At 35.2% G+C, this 21418-nt stretch overlaps 1 long non-coding RNA gene across 1 annotated transcript in view; it reads right to left on the reverse strand.

Moving 5' to 3' along the window:
* The window catches only part of LOC141372891 (uncharacterized), a 41441-nt gene extending 22120 nt beyond the window's left edge, over nt 1–19321 (reverse strand). The window contains exons 1-2 of the long non-coding RNA XR_012378413.1: nt 19198–19321; nt 11747–11879 (exon numbers count right to left, since the gene is read on the reverse strand). This is a non-coding gene — a long non-coding RNA (uncharacterized lncRNA). The remainder of the gene's footprint in view (nt 1–11746; nt 11880–19197) is intronic.
* Nucleotides 19322–21418: the final 2097 nt, after the last annotated feature.

A 21418-nucleotide genomic window follows, 5' to 3' on the forward strand; every position in this document is an offset into this window, starting at 1 on the left:
GGTTTTGTTGACTGTTTCTTTTCCTGTGCAAAAGCTTTTTATCTTGAAGTCCCAATAGTTCATTTTTGCCCTAGCTTCCCTTGCTTTTGGCGATGTTTCTAGGAAGAAGTTGCTGCGGTGGAGGTCGAAGAGGTTGCTGCCTGTGTTCTCATCCAGGATTTTGATGGATTCCTGTCCCACGTTTAGGTCTTTCAACCAACCATTTTGAGTCTATTTTTGTGTGTGGTGTAAGGAAATGGTCCAGTTTCGTTCTGCTGTATGTGGCTGTCCGATTTTCCCAACACCATTTGTTTAAGAGACTGTCTTTTTTCCTTTGGGCATTCTTTCCTGCTTTGTCAAAGATTAGTTGGCCATAGAGTTGAGGGTCCATTTCTGGGCTCTCATTCTGTTCCATTGATCTATGTGTTTTTGTGCCAGTACCATACTCTCTTGATGATCACAACTTTGTAAAAGAGCTTGAAGTCTGGAATTGTAATGCCGCCAGCTTTGCTTTGCCTTTTCAACATTCTTCTGGCTATTCAGGGTCTCTTCTGGTTCCATACAAATTTTAGGATTATTTGTTCCATTTATTTGAAAAAAGTGGATGGTATTTTGATAGGGATTGCATTGAATGTGTAGATTGCTCTAGGTAGCACTGACATCTTCACAATGATTGTTCTTCCAATCCAGGAGCATAGAACATTTTTCCATTTCTTTGTGTCTTCCTCAATTTCTTTCATGAGTATTTTATAGTTTTCTGAGTACAGATCCTTTGCCTCTTTGGTTAGATTTATTCCTAGGTATCTTATGGTTTTGGGTGCAGTTGTAAATGGGATCCACTCCTTAATTGCTCTTTCTTCCGTCTTGTTGTTGGTGTATAGGAATGCCACTGATTTCTGTGCATTGGTTTTATATCCTGCCACTTTACTGAATTCCTGTATGAGTTCTAGCAGTTTTGGGGTGGAGTCTTTTGGGTTTTCCACATAAAGTATCATATCATCTGCAAAGAGTGGGAATTTGACTTCTTCTTTGACGATTTGGATGCCTTTTATTTGTTTTTGTTGTCTGATTGCTGTGGCCAGGACTTCTAATACAATGTTGAATAGCAGTGGTGATAGTGGACATCCTGCTGCATTCCTGACCTTAGGGGGAAAGCTCTCAGTTTTTCCCCAGTGAGAATGATATTCGCATGGGTTTTTCATACATGGCTTTTATGATATTGAGATATGTACCCTCTATGCCTATACTCTGAAGAGTTTTGATCAAGAAAGGATGCTGTACTTTGTCAAATGCTTTTTCTGCATCTATTGAGAGGATCATATGGTTCTTGTTATTTCTTTTATTAATGTAGTGTATCATATTGATTGATTTGCAGATGTTGAACCAACCTTGCAGCTCAGGAATAAATCCCAGTTGGTTGTGGTGAATAATCCTTTTAATGTACTGTTGGATCCTATTGGCTAGTATTTTAGTGAGAATTTTTGCATCCATGTTCATCAAGGATATAGGTCTGTAATTCTCCTTTTTGATGGGGTCTTTGTCTGGTTTTGGGATCAAGGTAATGGTGACCTCATAAAACGAGTTTGGAAGTTTCCTTCCATTTCTCTTTTTTGGAACAGTTTCAGAAGAATAGGTATTAATGCTTCTTTAAATGTTTGGTAGAAGTCCCCTGAGAAGCCATCTGGTCCTGGGCTCTTGTTTGTTGGGAGATTTTTAATTACTGCTTCAATTTCCTTAGTGGTTATAGGTCTGTTCAGGTTTTCTATTCCTTCCTGGTTCAATTTTGGTAGTTGATACATCTCTAGGAATGCACCCATTTCTTCCAGGTTATCTAATTTGCTGGCATAGAGTTGCTCATAATATGTTCTTATAATTGTTTGTATTTCTTTGGTGTTGGTTGTGATCTCTCCTCTTTCATTCATGATTTTATTTATTTAGGTCCTTTCTCTTTTCTTTTTGATAAGTCTGGCCAGGGGTTTATCAATCTTATTAATTCTTTCAAAGAACCAGCTCTTAGTTTCGTTGATCTGTTCTACTGTTCTTTTGGTTTCTAGTTCATTGATTTCTGCTCTGATCTTTATGATTTCTCTTCTCCTGCTGGGTTTAGGCTTTATTTGCTGTTCTTTCTCCAGCTCCTTTAGGCGTAGGGTTAGGTTGTGTATTTGAGACCTTTCTTGTTTCTTGAGAAAGGCTTGTATTGCTATATACTTTTCTATTAGGACAGTTTTTGCTGCATCCCAACGATTTTGAACAGTTGTGTTTTCATTTTCATTGGTTTCCATGAATTTTTTTAATTCTTCTTTAATTTCCTGGTTGACCCATTCATTCTTTAGTAGGATGCTCTTTAGCCTCCATGTATTTGAGTTATTTCCAACTTTCCTCTTGTGATTGATTTCTAGTTTCAAAGCATTGTGGTCTGAAAATATGCAGCGAATAACCCCAATCTTTTGGTATCGGTAGAGACCTGATTTGTGACCTAGGATGTGATCTGTTCTGGAGAATGTTCTGTGGACACTAGAGAAGAATGTGTATTCTGTTGCTCTGGGACAGAATGTTCTGAATATATCTGTGAAGTCCATTTGGTCCAGTGGGTCATTTAAAGTCTTTATTTCCTTGTTGATCTTTTGCTTAGATGATCTGTCCATTTCAGTCAGGGGGGTGTTAAAGTCCCCTACTATTATTGTATTGTTGTCGATGTGTTTCTTTGCTTTTGTTATTAATTGCCTTTTATAATTGGCTGCTCCCATGTTAGGGGCATAGATATTGACAACTGTTAGATCTTCTTGTTGGATAGACCCTTTAAGTAGGATATAGTGTCCTTCCTCATCTCTTATTATAGTCTTTGGTTTAAAATCTAATTTGTCTGATATAGGATTGCCACCCCAGCTTTCTCTTGGTGTCTATTAGTATGGTAAATGGCTTTCCACACCCTCACTTTCAATCTGGAGGTGTCTTTGGGTCAAAAATGAGTCTCTTGCAGACAGTATATCGATGGGTCTTGGTTTTTTTATCTAATCTGATAGCCTGTGTCTTTTGATTGGGGCATTTAACCCACTTATACTCAGGGTAACTATTGAAAGATGAATTTAGTGCCACTGTATTGACTGTAAGGTGACTGTTATTGTATATTGTCTGTATTCCTTTCTGGTCTATATTACTTTTATGCTCTCTCTTTGCTTAGAGGACCCCTTTCAATATTTCTTGTAGGACTGGTTTTGTGTTTGCAAATTCCTTTAGTTTTTGATTGTCCTGGAAGCTTTTTATCTCTCCTTCTATTTTCAATGACAGACTAGCTGGATATAGTATTCTTAGCTGCATATTTTTCTCATGTAGTGCTCTGAATATATCATGCCAGTCCTTTCTGGCCTGCCAGTTCTCTGTGGATAGGTCTGTAGTCAATCTAATGTTTCTACCATTTTAGGTTACAGACCTCTTCTCCCACAATGCTTTCAGGATTTTCTCTTTGTCTCTGAGACTTTCAAGTTTTACTATTAGATGTCAGGGTATTGACTTATTTTTATTGATTTTGAGGGGGTTCTCTGTGCCTCCTAGATTTTGACACCTGTTTCTTTCCCCAAATTAGGGAAGTTCTCTGCTATAATTTGCTCCAATATACCTTCTGCCCCTCTCTTTCTTCTTCTTCTGGGATCCCAATTATTCTCATATTGTTTCGTCTTATGGTATCACTTATCTCTTGAATTCTGCCCTTGTGATCCAGTAGTTCTTTATCTCTCTTTTTCTCAGCTTCTTTATTTTCCATCATTTGGTCTTCTACATCACTAATTCTCTCTTCTGCCTCATTAATCTAGGAGTTAGAGTCTCCATTTTTTATTGCACCTCATTAATAGCCTTTTTGATTTTGACTTGGTTAGATTTTAGTTCTTTTATTTCTCCAGAAAGGGTTTCTCTAGTATCTTCCATGCTTTTTTCAAGCCCAGCTAGTATCTTTAAAATTGTCATTCTGAACTCTAGTTCCAACATCTTACTAATGTCCATATTGATTAGGTCCCTGGCAGTACTGCCTCTTGTTCTTTTTTTTTTTTTTTTTGAGGTGAGTTTTTCTTCCTTGTCATTTTGTCCAAAGGAGAACAGATGAATGAGAGAACAAAATGCTAACAGGATAACAACAACCCCAGAAAAATATACACTAAACAAATCAGAAGGGACCCCGAACCAGAGACGCATTGCCTTCTGTACTGTACGAACTTCCCGCTGCTTTCACCCACATCATTAGTTTTTGATGTAGTGTTCTATGATTCATTGTTTGTATATAACACCCAGTGCTCCATTCAATACATGCCCTCTTTAATACCCATCACCAGGCTGACTTCTTTTTGAATATAATTATAAAATATGTGCTTCTGATTTAAAGCACAGATTGAAACATAAAAGAATATATAAAATAGAAATAGTACATAAAATAGAAAATATATGATCAATTATTTTCCTTCACTGTCCCTCTACCAAACAGCATTGATTTTAGGGCATTTTAATTCAGACATTGTATTAAACTCAACTTTAGCTAAAAAGAACTAAACTGCTTATATATTTAACAGCTACTTTCACGAACACTTTTGAATCTTTTATTATAATATAAAGCACAAATAAAGCAAAAATATATAGAGATTAATAAACTATTATAAAGTGAATACTCTTAAAACCATTATCCAGGTCAATAAATGGAACTTTAGGAGCCATCCCAGTAGCCCCTGCATTTTCCCATATTAATCATGGCTCTTCTCCCTCTAAAAGCCCCTGCTATCCTGACTTTCATCATCACTCCCCAGCTTTTCATTATATATTTTTTAAAGATATTATTTATTTATTTGAGAGAGTGAGAGAAAGTGAGAGAGCACATGCACCCATGAGCAGGGGGAGTGGCAGAGGGAGAGGGAGAAGCAGGCTCTCCACTGAGCAGGCAGCCCATACATGTCTCCATCTCAGAACCCTGGATCATGACCTGAGTTGAAGGCAGACATTCAAACAAATGAGCCACCAAGGGACCCCAATTTTCATTATGATTTTATCACCCAAAAGTACATGCCCACTTTTTTAAATTTTATATTACTTTTTTCTAAGATTTACTTGTTTATTTGAGATTGAGAGGTAAGAAAGAGAGAGCACAAGTGGGAGAGGCAGGGAGAGGGAGAGAGAGAATCTCAAGCGGAGCCCCCATGCAAGGCTCAATCTCACAACCCTGTGACCTGAGCCAGATGCTTAACCAACTATGCCACCCAGGTGCCCCAACTTTATATTACTTTTAAGTCTCTTTTAACCTACAGGTTTATCTCTTCTTCCCTTTCTTTTTGTTACAATAAATCTCTTGAAGAACCTGGGAAACTGAACCTATGGATTTTTCACAGTTCTCTATATTTCTTTGTCATCTACAATTCCTACAAACTGACAAGTGGATCCAGATGCTTGTTCAGATTCAGGTTTGATACCCTTACCGAGATGATAGTGTGATGTGTTCTTTCATCAAGAAGTATACAATCAATGGCTGTTTTACAGTATGTTTGCTTGTTTAATTTACTTATTTATGGTGTTAGCATCCACTGATGTTCAACACATAGATCCATTAAATCATCAGGGGTTCTAAAATGTTAATATTCAAATTCTATCATTTTGTTTTCGTTAAATAGCTGGAATAAATTTGCATGGAGATGCTTTCTCTCATCTACTATTTGCTTATTCAATGTACGGTTAATAGAAAAGTCAGGAGAAATGCTTGACACTTTTATTTAACTAGTTTTTTTATATAATGACTCTATTACCCATCAGCTTGAGAAAGTTACCAGTGATTAATCTTTTTGCAGTATTATTATGAATTCATGAATTTAAATGCATTTGATGGGCTTGGGTTCATTGCTGTATCTACTTTTATTGTAGCCTCCTTTGACATAACCCTGTTAAAGACTCTGATAGTCCTTCCTATCTGGTATGCCAAATTATTCCTGCCCCAGGTCTGTAATCAGTCATTTTTCAGGAAGCTTTGGCTTTTCAATAAAAAATATTATTTCAAGTCCACCATATTGGCACTAGGAATGTTTATTGGGAATTGTTTCTAGAATTCTTCAGTGGAAAAATTAAATACCTTGTAAGCTCATACTAATAACTGCAATTCAAATTCAAAACTAAAAGTTTTCAACAGAACCTCTGATATATTATAGCTGTATCTTCTTTCTTCTACACAGTGAATTCTAATTAAGCGTGGGTGGCAATATTGAAATATTTAAGAACTAGTTTATTTACTATACAACAGTCTCAGACTAACAAAACTAATGCTACCCCAACCAATTATGATTACTAGAAATAGTTTTAAATTTACTTCTGCATGAATTATTCCCACTTTCTCCCCATTGTCAGATTGTATAGTCATTATCTGCTGTAATCTTTTCTTTCAAAGGCTCATTTTGTCTTGGTTTTACAATTATTTATTTAATGCTCTCCAGCACTAATTACATTGATATCTCTGTAGTCATTTTCATTATCCAACTCTTGTTCTCTAGTAAATTCCATACAAAGAGCTCTTGAGAAAAATATTCAAGATTTTGTGTATTAGTAACAGTTTGCACATGCCTTTTATACTTGAATGTCAACTTTTTCAAATATAAAATCATTGCTTCACATTTTCTTATTTTCAATATGTTATTTCATATTTTTCTGGGATAACGTGTTGCTACCAAGGGGTTTGATGATCTCATTTTATTTCCTTTGTAAGTCACATACTCCTTTATTTCCTTTGTAAGTCACATACCCACACACATACCCTGTGTCAGATGCTCAAAGTGTTTTGGGGTTTGGGTTTGGGTTTTGTTTGGGTTTTGTTGTTGTTGTTTTTGGTGGTTGTATTTTTTGTGTTGGTTGTTCTGGGTAGATATTCTCAAGTGTAAGCTGTATTCATTTAATATGTAGTTACAAATCTCTTTTTGTAAGTGTTAATTTAAAAATGTTTTTCCTTCCTGTCTTTTTCTCTTAAAGCATCATTGTGTTGAGTTGCTTTTTTGGTTCTTCTCATTTGGTCTTCATGTGTAAAATAATTTTCTCTTATATTTCAAATTATTTTATGAGTATGTCACATCATTCCTGAATGTTTTCCCGCTTCTGATATATTTTATTCATTCATATCTGGTATCATTTTCTTGATGTCTTTCAGTTTGTTTTGAAGTTTGTTTTGAAATATTAGAGTTCTGATCTGTTTGAGGACACATTTCTCACTGTGATGTCATTCTGCTTTGTAATCTCTTTTTTCCCATGGAAATATTGCATGAGATTTGGCACTAATACTTCTTTGTCATTTGTTTTAAAAAGATGCCTGGTTCAGATAACTTTTACTACATCACAGAAACCCACTTTTCTATTGTTTTTGTGCAGTATTTTAAAATATGGCATCTTGCTTTCTGAGTTCTCCTTGTTCTCTTCTTCTTCCCCACTCTAACTCCTGCCAGTAGTTTCTCCTTAGCGTTAGAGGACCTTGTTTAGAAGAGATCCTGGGTAGATCAATTTTGAATATTCATCGAACCTAGACTACTTCAGTCCCTTCGGTACTTACCAAAGGCCCTTTTCTTCTCCACTTTCAGAACAAGCAACTCTCCATGTAGATATAGCCAGTATTCTCAAATTGTCTGTGTACTTTAATGAATAACTTTAGACTATTTTGGACTCTCCTTTATGTCTATCAGTTATCCCTTTTTTACCTCTGTTTTCTATTTCCCTGTACCAATAACTGGTGTATTTGTGGCTATAGCTGCTGGTATTTTGAAGTTTATAGGGATGCCTAGTCACTGATGTTTATATGAATGTTGTCCATTAGATTTTTGTTGCTTTGGTTTTTTTATTTGCTTGTTTTTTTGTTTTGTTTGCTATCTAAGTTGCTTCTTATGGTTTTATGTGAGGTTTTCGGAAGAGCCAAAAACTATGCTGCCACTGTTAACACTAATGTTCCAGAATCTTTGCATTAAGTTTTTAAGTAGATGATTTTCAATTTAATTTATTGATATAAGGTGCCTCTCCTTAAATATCTATTTAATCTACTTTTTCACTCATTTTAAATAGCCGTAATTTTCTTTAGCTTAATGGAAACTGTTCAGCCAAAATCTAAAAAATATTGGGATTTGAGCAAACACATAAATGCTCAGTCATTGAGCATCTGCCTTCGGCTCAGGTCATGATCCCAGGGTCCTGGGATCAAGCCCCGCATCGGGCTCCCTGCTCGGCGGGAAGTCTGCTTCTCTCTCTCCCTCTCCCACTCCCCCTGCTTGTGTTCCCTCTTTCGCTGTGTCTCTCTGTCAAAAAAATAAATAAAATCTTTTAAAAAATTTAAAAAAGTACTTAAGAAGAGGGACGCCTGGGTGGCTCAGTTGGCTAAGCATTTGCCTTCAGCTCAGGTCATGATCTCAGGGTCCTGGGATCTAGTCCCACATCAAGCTCTGCTCAGCAAGGAGTCTGCTTCTTCCTCTGCCTGCCGCTCCCCCTGCTCGTGCTCTCTCTCTCTGACAAATAAATAAATAAAATCTTAAAAAAAATACTTAAGAAGAAATTCAGGCCCAAGGTTCAGGAAGAAGCATAAAATTCTATACTTTTCCTACTTAATCTTAGTAAGTTTATAAAAGTAGCAATGCCTTTGCAACCAAGAGTTTCTTCCCCCAGAGGCGATCCCAGGGTAACAAAGTGATAACCTTTGCTTATCTTACTGCTCCAGGAAATGACAATCTGGCTCATACCCTGAGTACTTTGCAAACCTTTTCAATCCCAAAGAACAAAAGGGCAAAGAGGTTTGCAAATATCTGCCCACTATTGCTGTTTTAGATATACATGACGATCCTCAAGGATAAAGGACTGGACTCTGGTGCAACAAACAGTATGGTGTAAAAATGACCCTGGAAAATGAATCACTTTTTCACTGAGCAAGAAGCTCTCTGGGGTGGATTTCTTCCCTTCTCACTAAAGGAGGGATTCTACAGTAATTGGGCATCCCATGCATTCAAAGGTCCTTAAGTGCTTTCCCAAAAATCCTTACAAAAATCCTCACAAGCCAATTCAGACAACCTTGTACCAAGCAGATTATGTATTCTCCTGCTGTAAGGCTGCTTTAATGCTTGTCTTAGAAGAAAGAAAGAAACACAGAGACAGGACCTTTTCCCGAAGACATATAGGTAAGGCATGTCCAGCAAAAATACACTAAACCCAGCGCATGGTTCTCTGCCCCTCCATTTGAACTTTAGAATTAATTTGTTGATATCCACCAAATAACTTGGTTGAATTTTAACTGCGATGTCATTGAGTCTACAGATTAGCTAGAAAAAAAAAAAATGACATCTTGACAATATTAAGACTTCCTATCCATAAACATAGAGTATCTCTCCATTTATTTAGTTCCTATTTATATTTTTTATTAGAGTTTTGCCATTTTCCTCATAGACAGTCCACATATTTTGTCTGATTTATACATAAGTATTTCAGTTTGGGGAGCGGTAATATAAATTTTTTTTTAATTTCAAATTCTACTTGTTTATTGCTGGTATATCTGTATTCTCCAACTTTGCTGTAATTGTTCCAGAAGTTTTTTTGTTGTTGATGTTTATTCTTTTGGATTTCTACCTAAATGTTCATGTCATCTGCCAACAAAGAGAGTTTTATGTCTTCCTTTCCAATCTGTTTACCTTGTATTTCCTTTTCTTGTCTTACCATATTAGCCAGAATTTCCAATACAACGTGTAAAATTGGTGAGAGGAGACATCCTTGCCTTGTTCCTATCTTAGCAGGAAAGCTTCTAGTTTCTTCCCAGTCAGTATCATGTTAGTTAGAGGGTTCTTGCATACATTCTTTGTCAAGTTGAGGAAGTTGCCTTCTATTCCAAATTTGCTGAGAGTTTTTAATCATCAAAGAGTGTTGGATTTTGTCAAATGCTTTTTCCGAACTTATTGATATTATCATGTGATTTTTCTTCTTTAGTTTGTTGATATGACATACTAAATTAATTGATTTTCAAATGTTGAACCAGACTTGCATACTTGGGATAAATCCCATTTGATCTAGTATAAACTCCTTCTTATACATTGTTGGATTTTATATGCTAATATTTTGTTGACATTTTTTGCATCTCTGTTCATAAGCAGTATCAATCTGTAGTTGTCTTTTCTTGTAATGTCTTTGGTGTGGGAGTTAGGGTAACAATGGCCTCACAGAATGAGTTAAGAAGTAGTCCCTCTGCTTCTATCTTCTGGAGGAGATTGTGGGAAAATGGTATACTTATTTCTTTAAATATTTGGTAGAATTTATCCCTGAGGTCATCTAGTGTTGACACTTTGTTTTGGAAAAGTTATTAATTATTGATTTCGTTTCTATTCAGACTATTTCTTGAGTAAGTTTTGATAGACTGTATCTTTCAAGGAACTGGTCCATTTCATTTAGGTTATCAAATTTATGGGCATAGACTTGTTCATAGTATATATTTATTATTCTTCTAATGTCCATGAGATCTCTAGTGCTGTCCTCTCAGTTCTGGTATTAGTAATTTGTATTTTCCCTCTTTTTTTTTTTTATTACTTAGCCTGCCTATTTAAGAAACAGAATCCAGGGGAGCCTGAGTGGCTCAGTCAGTTGAGCATCCGACTCTTTGGTTTCAGCTCGGGTCGTGATCTCAAGGCCTTTCACTGGACTCAGTGTGGAGTCTGCTTATCCCTCTCCCCTGCTCCTCCCCCCTCTCTTGCTTGTGCTCTCTCTCTAAAATAAATTTAAAAAATAATAAAAATTTTAAAACCCCATAATCCAACATCCTTGTTGGTGATATTTCATCACCCCCTTCCTTCTCATTTACAAAAGAGGAGGAAGAGGAAAACCCTTTCCTTTCTTTAGTAAGGGACTTGCCCAAAAATATGGTCTATAATTACAAAGCACATACTTGAATCTACTTTTTTTATGCTGAATCAAGATGTCATTTACCACCATATAACTGCCTTCTATGATTTGGGATATTAAGTATTTTTATCTAAGAAATTTAAAAATGGTTTTCTACTAACATATGAACTTACTCAGTGGCTCATTCATTCATTCACTTAGTCATAAATAATAATTGAGCAACCTGAAGCATGCACTATGTTACTTTATGGAATACAGTAATCAATATTACATTCCCAAGCAAACTACATAACAGTGAAGAAAGAGAGAATTAAATATACTCTATCACTTCACCACAGGCAACTTCAGTATCATAAAAAAAAAAACAGCTATTGTCCACTTTGCTGATGGAGACATCAGAGCTAAAAATTAAGTGAAAAATGATGTCAATCTCATGATTTTTCCTAAGGGTTTTTTTTTTCAGTTACTCAAATTTGACATTATCAATCCTTTAATTCAGAAATTGGATCTAGTTATTTAAGGTGTATCTCTGCTTAGAGTGCAGTCTAAACAAACTCTACCTCATGCGATGGTGCAATCCTTTGACCAGATTTTGTCTTCTGTCTTGTCTTATATTCCCTCTCCTTCACTGCTGCTCTCCAGAGCTGGCATTGATTTTGTTCTTCAAATATACCACCACCTCATTTTCATCTCAGGGCCTGTGTTCTTTCTGTTCTCTCTGTCAGGAACTCTATTTTCCATGATATTTTATTGACCATTGGGTTTCAAGTCAAAAACTGTCCTAAGAATTCTTCTTTGAAAGCCTCACCTAAAGCACTCTGTTCTCATCTCTAAGTCCCTCTCTATCCCAATGTTAAACTTCAACACTTATTCCTATGTCAAATTCCTATTTATTTAATATTTTTACCTGTTTATCTAGTATTCTCAACATCATGAAAGCTCCATGAAGGCAGGTATCAAATCTCTTCATCACTGTAACTGGCACTAGAGCAGTCTCTGGCTCATAGCCAAACTTGAATATATATTTCTTGCTGAATAAACTGCAGTGAGAGAAAAAAAAGCACATTGTGTAAAGCAAATAATTTTGATATGTTTTCTTATTAATTTATATGTAATTTCTGATTAAGAAGGTTACATCTCTCTTTTCTTTACATGCTTATTATTTCTCTAACTGGGGTTTTATTTAATTTTAATTTTATTCTATTAGTCTTTCTAGCCTTATTCTCACAGCCATCACCTCAAAGTTTTATATAATTTATTTCTACTCTAAACACATTTATATTTATGTAATGTTTTATGTTGAACCTGTTATTCAAAAGCTGATAATTCCTGGGGCGCTTAGGTGGCTCAATCAGTTAAGTGTCTGCCTTCGGCTCAGGTCATGATCCCAGGGTCCTGGGATCAAGCCCTGCATCAGGCTCCCTCCTCCGCGGAAAGCCTGCTTCTCCCTCTGCCTGCAGCTCCCCCTGCTTGTGCTCTCTCTCTCTCTCTCTCTGTGTGTCAAATACATAAACAAAATCTTTAAAAAAACCTGATAATTCCTGAAAGTGCATTTTAACAAGTCACTCATACAGCACTTCTTTATAATCTTTGCCATTGTGAAAACGGGAAACCATTGATATTTGCATATGTTATAAGTGGGAAAATAATCTGTAGATACATCTTGTTTTTCCAGAGTCAAGAAGACATTTTAGGTAATCAATATGGTTAATTATCTCTGTTGGAAGTTCACAAGGTTGGTCCAAAGAATAAGTACAGTTTGCCCCAACAGCTACAACTCCCAGTCTTTATCTGCATCCCCACTCCCAAGCAATTCTGACTGTCTAGGTGATTATTTTTAAATAAATTCGTATCAACTTAGAACTTCCTAGGGACTTAAATATTTGACACTAATATATATAATGTGTATGTATTCACTGAAGTCCAGTTTGCTTAAGAGACCTCTTCCTTCCCATCACAGCATCAGAGTGGTGTTTTCAAAGGCTAATGAAATTATATTAATTAATCACCTATTTTAACCTTCCATGTCTTCCCATTTAATTGATAATAAAATCTAAACTCCAAAAACCTAAAGTCTCTGCAGGCTGGACCAAGCTAGAACGTTCCAGAAACACAAATCCATAGTTTTCCTGGACCCCCAAAGTATTTTTAAACTGGGATTGAGAATCTCTGAAACCTGAAAAAAAAAAAAAGTAAAAACAAAGAAGACCAAGTTTGGGAATTTATTTCAAACCTTGGCTAGGAATGTTTTGAAAATACTGGCATAATGAAAGGAACAATGGGATGTGAGTCAATACATTTCAATTCTAGTTCTGAAGAGGGCCTAATTTATTATCTGTATGATATTAGGTAAGTTACTTTATTTTTCTGGGGACAAATTTGTTCATGTGTAAAATGAAAGTTTGTCTCTGGAGTACTTTCTAGCATTGCAATAGCTAAAACTGTATTATCATGGAAAAGGATCTTTTAGAACTAAAGTATTCACAGTAGGAAAGCCTTAGGGTGTCTATGGGCTATGATGCTGTAGTAGCTGAAAAGAGTTTAGTAACAGCATTAAATGTGAGAACTGCCCATAAACTGCAAACAATATCAGGGAAAGAATAGCACCATGTGAAAAAATTTCAACAATGCCCTCTCTTTATGAGCAAATGAAATTAGTTGCCTTGAACAAAACATATTTCTTCACCTTCCATAAGAAAGTGGACTGATAATATTATCTATACAGAAAAACAGAAATTTCTGATCTTTATACAGGTGAGATAAAATTTTTCCCAAGTTTTTACAAACGCATAAGTGAGCTACTATGCCAATGATCTTTATATCTATCATATGTTTTGGTGGAGCTCAAAGATGTAGAAAAACTGGAAATATCACAGAGAATAGGAAAATTACAAAATAACATTTATAATTTTGGGTTGAAAAAATGAAGTGGTCTCTATGATCATGTAACCTAATTTTTAATAATATTTCTTATCTTGCCATCCTAAAAATAAATGACTGAGATTAAGAAAAACTGAGTTTGAGAGAGAGAGATTTTTTTCATCACCCACAGAGAATTACAGCACTAAGATGTCATTGCTAAGGGGGATCATAATTCTCAGGAGTAGTAGCATTTTAAATAGTATCATTAGGTTGTAGAAGAAATTTCTATTTATGGAAGGAATTGGAAGACACCTTTGAATGCTAAACAATTATTATTATATTTGGGAAAATAAAGTTTGGCTAGCTGATAAAACATTAAAAAGTAGGTTGAAGGAAAGACGTGTGTGTAAGAATATTTTGAATAATAAAGGATAGAAATAGATGGTAAAGAAACAGTAGGAGATGGCTCATAATGGAATAGAGAAACACAGTTATCCTTTGCAAATAAAGATATTGATCAGAATATGACAAAGATATCAGAATCTGAAATTGGTCTGCAACATGAAGCTGTGCCCTAAGCATGCACTCATATCCCCAAAACAGGTTAATCATGCTTTAGCCATTTAAACAAAATTATCGGCTTGCCCTTTGTCCCCTCCTCCCAAAATGCCTTGTTGGAAGTGTGGGTTTGGAAGCCAAAAGATAACTTGTAGTTGTTTGTTTACTACTTTCTTTCATTATGTTGAAATTTCCTAAGGTCAACATCATCTTGCCCGCTTTTGATCAATGATGGTAATTGTGAAACTATGCACATAGGCAACGCCCAATAAATAGCTGATGCTGATAATTTTCACTTGTTCTCTTATAACCTCGATTTATTTTCTTTCTCTTTCTATGAGAAGATAAAAATGAGTTCAATATCTCAAGCTGCTTAGAGACCACATTATATTTCAACTCTTCTTCCTACATTCTATATTTTACTACATAGCTTACTTGTAAAATAGGTTACTCTTCTACACTATTTTATTAACCTGATTCACTTTTCAGTTTTCCTGTCTCTTTACTGTCCAGCTTAAAAATAAATGATTCTTTTAAGTTCTTTCTTTTCCACTAGTCATTAAATTTTACTTACTTGTGTATGAAAAATATAGTAATAGGATTAATACTCCAATTATTTGGCTGGAAGGGGTTTTGTGTGTGTGTGTGTGTGTTAATGTGTGTGAATGTATGTGTGTGAATGTGTTTTGCGTACTCTAAAACAGATACATCTTCCTCTTCTATATAATTTGAAATAATTATTGAAAGAAAATCAAATGCAAAATCATTGCCTAATTGGTTCAGAAAGTCAAAGGAAAAAAAGGAATTAGGTTACTTTAACGAGGTTGTTTATTGCTAGCAAATAGCAATCGTGATTTGCTCTTCTGAGCAATAGCAAAAAGGAAGAAAATACAGGGTCCTATATCAATTATTACAGAAGGAATTTTCAGTTTAAGAACCACCTAGTGGAAACAAGAATAATTTAATGTGAAGTCTGCAGAGTAGAAATATTTCTCATAAACTAGTTATGAAAGTTACATTATGCTGATTCTATAAAACTGTACTTTAGAGAAGTTCTGTAGAAATAAACTTACACTTTCAATTATCCAATATCTTTACAGAATTCTGCCACTGTTCAGTGGACTGCCACTCTTAAATTTTCGTATGTAAATTCTTTGCTGAATACCTTGACAGCTCCATAACTTACTAACTTTAATGCTTTGATAAGAACAATACTAAACTGTGGATGAACCACGATCTTTGGGTAAAAGGGTGGTATCCCTTTATCATATGTTCTTATACCCAGCTGACTTAAAACATGTCAATATAAAAGGGATTTGGCAATGGTTAAAATTCTGTTAACATATTCATAAAAAGTGAGTGAATTATTATTCCATTTACTCCCCAAATGATTATTTGATTCCCATAGGTACTGGGATTTCTTTTAACATTGTATAACACTGTAAGTATATACTTGACGTATTCCAGGAAATTAACTATATTATGGTAGTACTTTATTGAACAATGAAAAATTTCTCTTATAAAGAGTAATCTTGATCATTTTATATATTAGTATATATTAGTTTGAGCATTTGGAATTTTAAGAATTCCTTTTGTTATTCCATTGTATGTCAGAAATAAATGGTTTAAATTCATTGCTGATTTGTGTGTGTGTGCATGTGTGTATTTGTGTATCTTTTGTGACCTTGGTTTCTATTGTTGAGTTTCTATGGAGATTTATATTACAGTTAGGACCATCTTTTTTTTTCTTTTATTTTATTCATATTTTTTTTCTTGCTTTAGTGTCACACCAACACAGCCCTAGCCAATCAAGATGAAAGAGCTGGTAGAATGAATTCACTCAGTTAATACTGGCAAGCAAATGAATATGGTTTCCACTCCAAAGTCTGATGTACTACATACTTAAAGTGCCAGCTTAAAGGACACATTAAAAAATAATTTGTTCTTGGGGTATGTATACTGAAAGGGCATTTTGTTTTGTAGATAATTTTTAAATATTTTTATTATGAAAGCAAAAAGTGTTTCTTACAGAGAGATCAAAGAAGAGAGGTAAGCAAAAGAAAAGAAGTAACAAATAAAAGTCTGAATTTTTACCACACACATCACTGAAAATCATATATGTATTGAAATTTTGTACGTGAATTATAACATAGCATGCATTTATAATTTTCATTTTAAAAATATACTTGAGGGCGCCTGGGTGGCTCAGTTGGTTAAGCGACTGCCTTCGGCTCAGGTCATGATCCTGGAGTCCCGGGATCGAGTCCCACATCGGGCTTCCTGCTCAGCAGGGAGTCTGCTTCTCCCTCTGACCCTCTTCCCTCTCGTGCTTTCTATCTCTCGTTCTCTATCTCTCTCAAATAAATAAATAAAATCTTTTAAAAAAAATGTTTAAAAATATACTTGAGAACATCTCCAGGCCAACAGAGAAACTTCTGCAACAGAACTTCTAATAGTTTTATAGTCTTTCATTGTTTAACATCTCAGATATTTTATTTTATTTTTATTTTTTTTTTTTTTTAAGATTTTATTTATTTATTTGAGAGAGCGAGAATGAGAGATAGCACGAGAGGAAAGAGGGTCAGAGGGAGAAGCAGACTCCTCGCTGAGCAGGGAGCCCGATGTGGGACTCGATCCTGGGACTCCAGGATCATGACCTGAGCTGAAGGCAGTCGCTTAACCAACTGAGCTACCCAGGCGCCCCAACATCTCAGATATTTTAGTAAGTTCCTATTTTGATACAATTTTGAACTAACACAAAGTTGCAAGAATAGTGTAAGGAATTCCTTTATATCCTTTGCCCATATTAGCAATTGTTCACATTTTTCTTGATTTCTCTCTCTCTCCTTCCTTCCTCTTTCTGTCCCTGTCTCTTTCCCTCATCTCTACTATAAATTAGTACATTTATATATATACAAATTATTACATTTTGCTGAACTACTTGAGAATAAGTGAAGGAACCATGCCACTTTTTCCCTAAAAGTATTTAGTGTATTTTCTAAGAATAAACATATTATCTTTCATAAACAAATGCAGTTTTAAAAATCAAATTTCAATAATATAAAATTATTGTCTAAATCATAATCCATATTTAATGTCATCAACTGTTCCAATAATTTCTTTTATGGCTATCTTTCCCTGGACGAGGATCAAATTCAGGACCAACACTCAATTTAGTTGTCTTGGCTTTTTAGTTTCCCTTATTCTAGAACATGTTCTCAGCATTTTCCTATTTCTTTTCATTGACATTTTGAGAGTTAGGAACAGTTTATAGAATGTCCTTCAACTTCAATTTGCCTGTTTCCTTGTGATTAAAATTGGACTTTATATTGTTGGCAGGAATAATGCAGAAATGATGTTTATTTCTATGTGCATTTATAAGAAGGCACTTGATGTCATTTGTTCCAATATTGGTGATGTTAGATTTGATGACTTTTTTTAGTGGTATCCTCCAGGTTTCTCCATTATAAAGTTACTATTTTCCATTTCTAATTAGTAAGTAATTTAGGAAGAAAACTTGTAAATATCAAATTCCTTAGAACAATTTCATCCATGTGTTTTAGCATCCATACCTTCTGTATTTATTAGTTGGCATTCTACTGTAAGAAAAAGCCTTTTCATATACTTCAGTTTTACAATATTAAACATACATTCCATGCTAGATTTTCTGGAAATAAACCTAGTATTTGTGATTTCATAAATATTTTATGTTAAATTCACAAACATCCAAATTGAAATACGGTTGGAAAAGTATTAGAAAAAGATATCTATACCCTAACATAAAAATGTACCATGAGTCTAAAAATGATCTCAGGCATAGCCTAAGTGAAAGTAGCAATAAATTTAGCAATGACATTCCTTTAATTCTTTTCAAAATGGTTCTTTGGGGAGCCTGGGTTGTTCAGTCGGTTAAGTGTCTAACTCTTGATTTCGGCTCAGGTCATCTCAGGGTTTTCCCCCCGCCCCTCTCTATAAATAAATAAATAAATAAATAAATAAATAAATAAATAAATAGTTCTTTGTTGGGTAACAAAGTCTCTATAGTGCCCTTGTAGGTCTAAAATTCTGTTAATATTATAAAATTGAAGGAAAAAAAAGCCCTGTAGTGTAAGAAGTATTTCTGTTTCATACAAATTCTTTGATACACAGCGACTGTTTAATAAATACCTTAATTTAAAAAAGAACCTTTCTATCTCCCTGTTTATTTGTATCAATATGGCTTATAGCCCTATTTTTTATATTTGATTTTATTTTAATTCCAGTATAGTTAACATGCAGTGTTATATTAGTTTGATTTGTAAGAGCTCTTCATATATTTAAAACATTCATCACGCATTAAATTCCTATTTGTTTTCATCTGTTTCAGACTTTTCTATTGTGTTTCACCAATCTGTCAATTCCTATGCCAGTAAGTATCTACTTTAATTCCTAAACTTGTATATTTTAATATTTGGATTAAAAGCCTTATTCAAAGTTGAAGCAAATAATAAACAAAGGGCATAAACAAAATTATTCTACCCTCTTAAGAGCTTCTGAGACTCAAACATATGCAAATTAAAAACCTTCATTTTTTTATGCTTCACTTAAAGCTAAGTCATTCCACCAAAACCATCAGTTATATTTCAGCACAATAACTAAAAAGATAATCCAACTGCTTATTGAATGTGCTATATAGGTATAACATCTAATATTGCAATATTAGACATTTTTAAAAAATTTATTTGAGAAAGAGAGAGAGCACAGGCAAGAACAGGAGAGAGGGGCAAAGGGAAAGGGAGAAGCAGACTCCCCGCAGAGCAGGGAGTCTGATGTGGGACTCAATCCCAGGACCCTGGGATCATGACCTGGGCCAAAGGCAGTTTAACCGAATGAGCCACCCAGGCGCTTGGAATATTAGAAAATTTAAAGATGACATAGTGCTACATAAAGTTTTCTTACCCCAGGTCAATGTAGGTTCTAGAATCCATCCAGGTTTGAGACCACATTTTGTTTGCAAGTCAAGCCCATTATGGGGAGAATACAATACACAGAAGCTGAGAGTCATCATCAGTGGATTTCAACTGAAACATGATAAACACAAACAAAATGCATTCTGAATGATAATCTCTATTACTATTATTTGCTGTCATTTACCCTGAGAGTTCACCTTTGGCAGGAATTATGACACCTACCTACAAGCAAATTTGTAACCCAATACCTGACCATAGGTTCTATGTCAAACATCTAGGTACAGATGGATGAAGCTGTGACAATCAACCGTGAAGATATTCTCCATTGACAATAGCAGAATGTTTATAAGCCTCACAATTAGAACATCTGCTATTCTATTTCCCAAATATTCTTGTGGGTTTTTAAAGATTTATTTATTTATTTTAGAGAGAGAGCGAGAGTGCACAAGCAGGGGGAGAGGCAGAGGGAGAGGCCGTGCAGAACCCAACTTGGGCCTTGATCCCAGGACCCTGAGATCATGAACCCAGCCTAAACCAAGAGTCGGATGCCTAACCGAATGAGTCCCCCAGGTGCCCCCCAAATATTCTTGAATTGAAGTAAAGCAAAAAGTAACTCTTCTCTGGCCATTGTAACTGCTAAGTTATCTAGCTCAGAGGTACCAACACATAGTATCTTAGAAATAAATCCCTTAATCCTCCCATTTGCTTATCATAGTGTTTATTTGCTCTTGTTCAACATATGTTAGTTATGTTAGCAAAGGTCATTGTTTAATCTTAGTGTTTTTAACTTGTTTTTCTTTTGACATTCTGTTCATGTAGAAAAATCAATGTGGAGTTCAAATTTCACTTTGGCACTGACTTTGGCAAGAGATATATTTTCTCTGAGCCTCAAATTTGTTATAAGAAAGATACAGATATATAAAGTTGTTGTGATGATTAACTGAAGTAACACATGGCAGGTGCCTAGAACAGTGGTTGGCATATGCTGAGTGCACTAAAATGTTGGCATCTGGCGCAGTTCTCATTTTATATGTATAATTTTGTTTTGAGGTGGGACAAAGTCAATTTTTCCCCCCAATAAATAGTCATTGACCCATTCCAAACCCATTCCCTGCTGCCAAACAGAGCTCAAATAACAGAATTCCAGAGCACTTTAGTGGATAGTAGGTTGCTTGCAGTTTTTATTCTCTTGGCATTCAACGATTACAAAAAAAAAAAAAATCAAAGTGGCAGAAAATACTAGGTCAACATTAGTTAGTTCTATTGATATTTTTAAAAGACTGATTGTTAATTTTATCACATTTCATTAAATGTAACAAAACCCGTAAGAATGGAGTAGAACCAGGAGCTGCTGGATAGCATATTCAGGAAAATAGGTAGAGAACCCATTTCCACCCAAATCTCAGCTTTCTTTAAAATATAGCTTGAACAAGAAACAAAGGATAGAAAAAGGGACAGGGATAGAACTAGTTACCTACCTTGTTGGCAACTAAAAACACATTATAAGGGGTAAAATTTATATGCTTTAGAAATTCTCTGTCTCCCCCCAGAATGAACACAGGTCCCTCAACATGCAAGGTAGCTCAGTCTTACTACCTCCAGCATCTTACTGTCAGCTATTATTGGAGTCACCCAGGTGTAGACAAGGATTACTGAACTGTTGATAGGCTCTGCCATTTAATTACTGTTTGCCCTCCACTTGTCTTTTTTGGGAGCTGATAGTTAGACCAAGCCATTGGTATCCATGGTCCATTAGAGCTCAAAATGCCCTAATTGTTGATTTAGCTCAGTCACAGGTTATGGGAAATAGATAGGCTCTGGCTGAGGATGTACTTATTGATTGCTTTTGTGGGACTTTAAGCTTTCATTTTTATTTAGACAACTAAAGGAGATAAAAGAGATTGGATTAATATTTTTGAGTAAGACTTCCTACCTGCCTAGTTGATGAGGATATAAGTGAATGCAAAAACAGATACGGTCCTGACTCAGGCGTTTACAGTTTTGAGGAGAAACATGAGAATAAAAAATTGAAAAAAGAAACTACAGCCCAGATATGTCCTTCAAAATAGCAGAACTTGGTGTTATGAAACTTTATAAAGAAAACATTCCCTGTCACAGAGTAGATTTCCCTGAGGAGGACTTACTTGAGCTGGAAACTGAAGGATAAACACAAGTTCAGTAGGTGAGGAGGGGGCATATATGGGGGAACA

The sequence above is a fragment of the Callorhinus ursinus genome, unplaced genomic scaffold, assembly GCF_003265705.2.
Source record: "Callorhinus ursinus isolate GAN/ISIS: 27379988/994484 unplaced genomic scaffold, GSC_fseal_2.0 scaffold6, whole genome shotgun sequence".
Taxonomy (NCBI): Eukaryota; Metazoa; Chordata; class Mammalia; order Carnivora; family Otariidae; genus Callorhinus; species Callorhinus ursinus.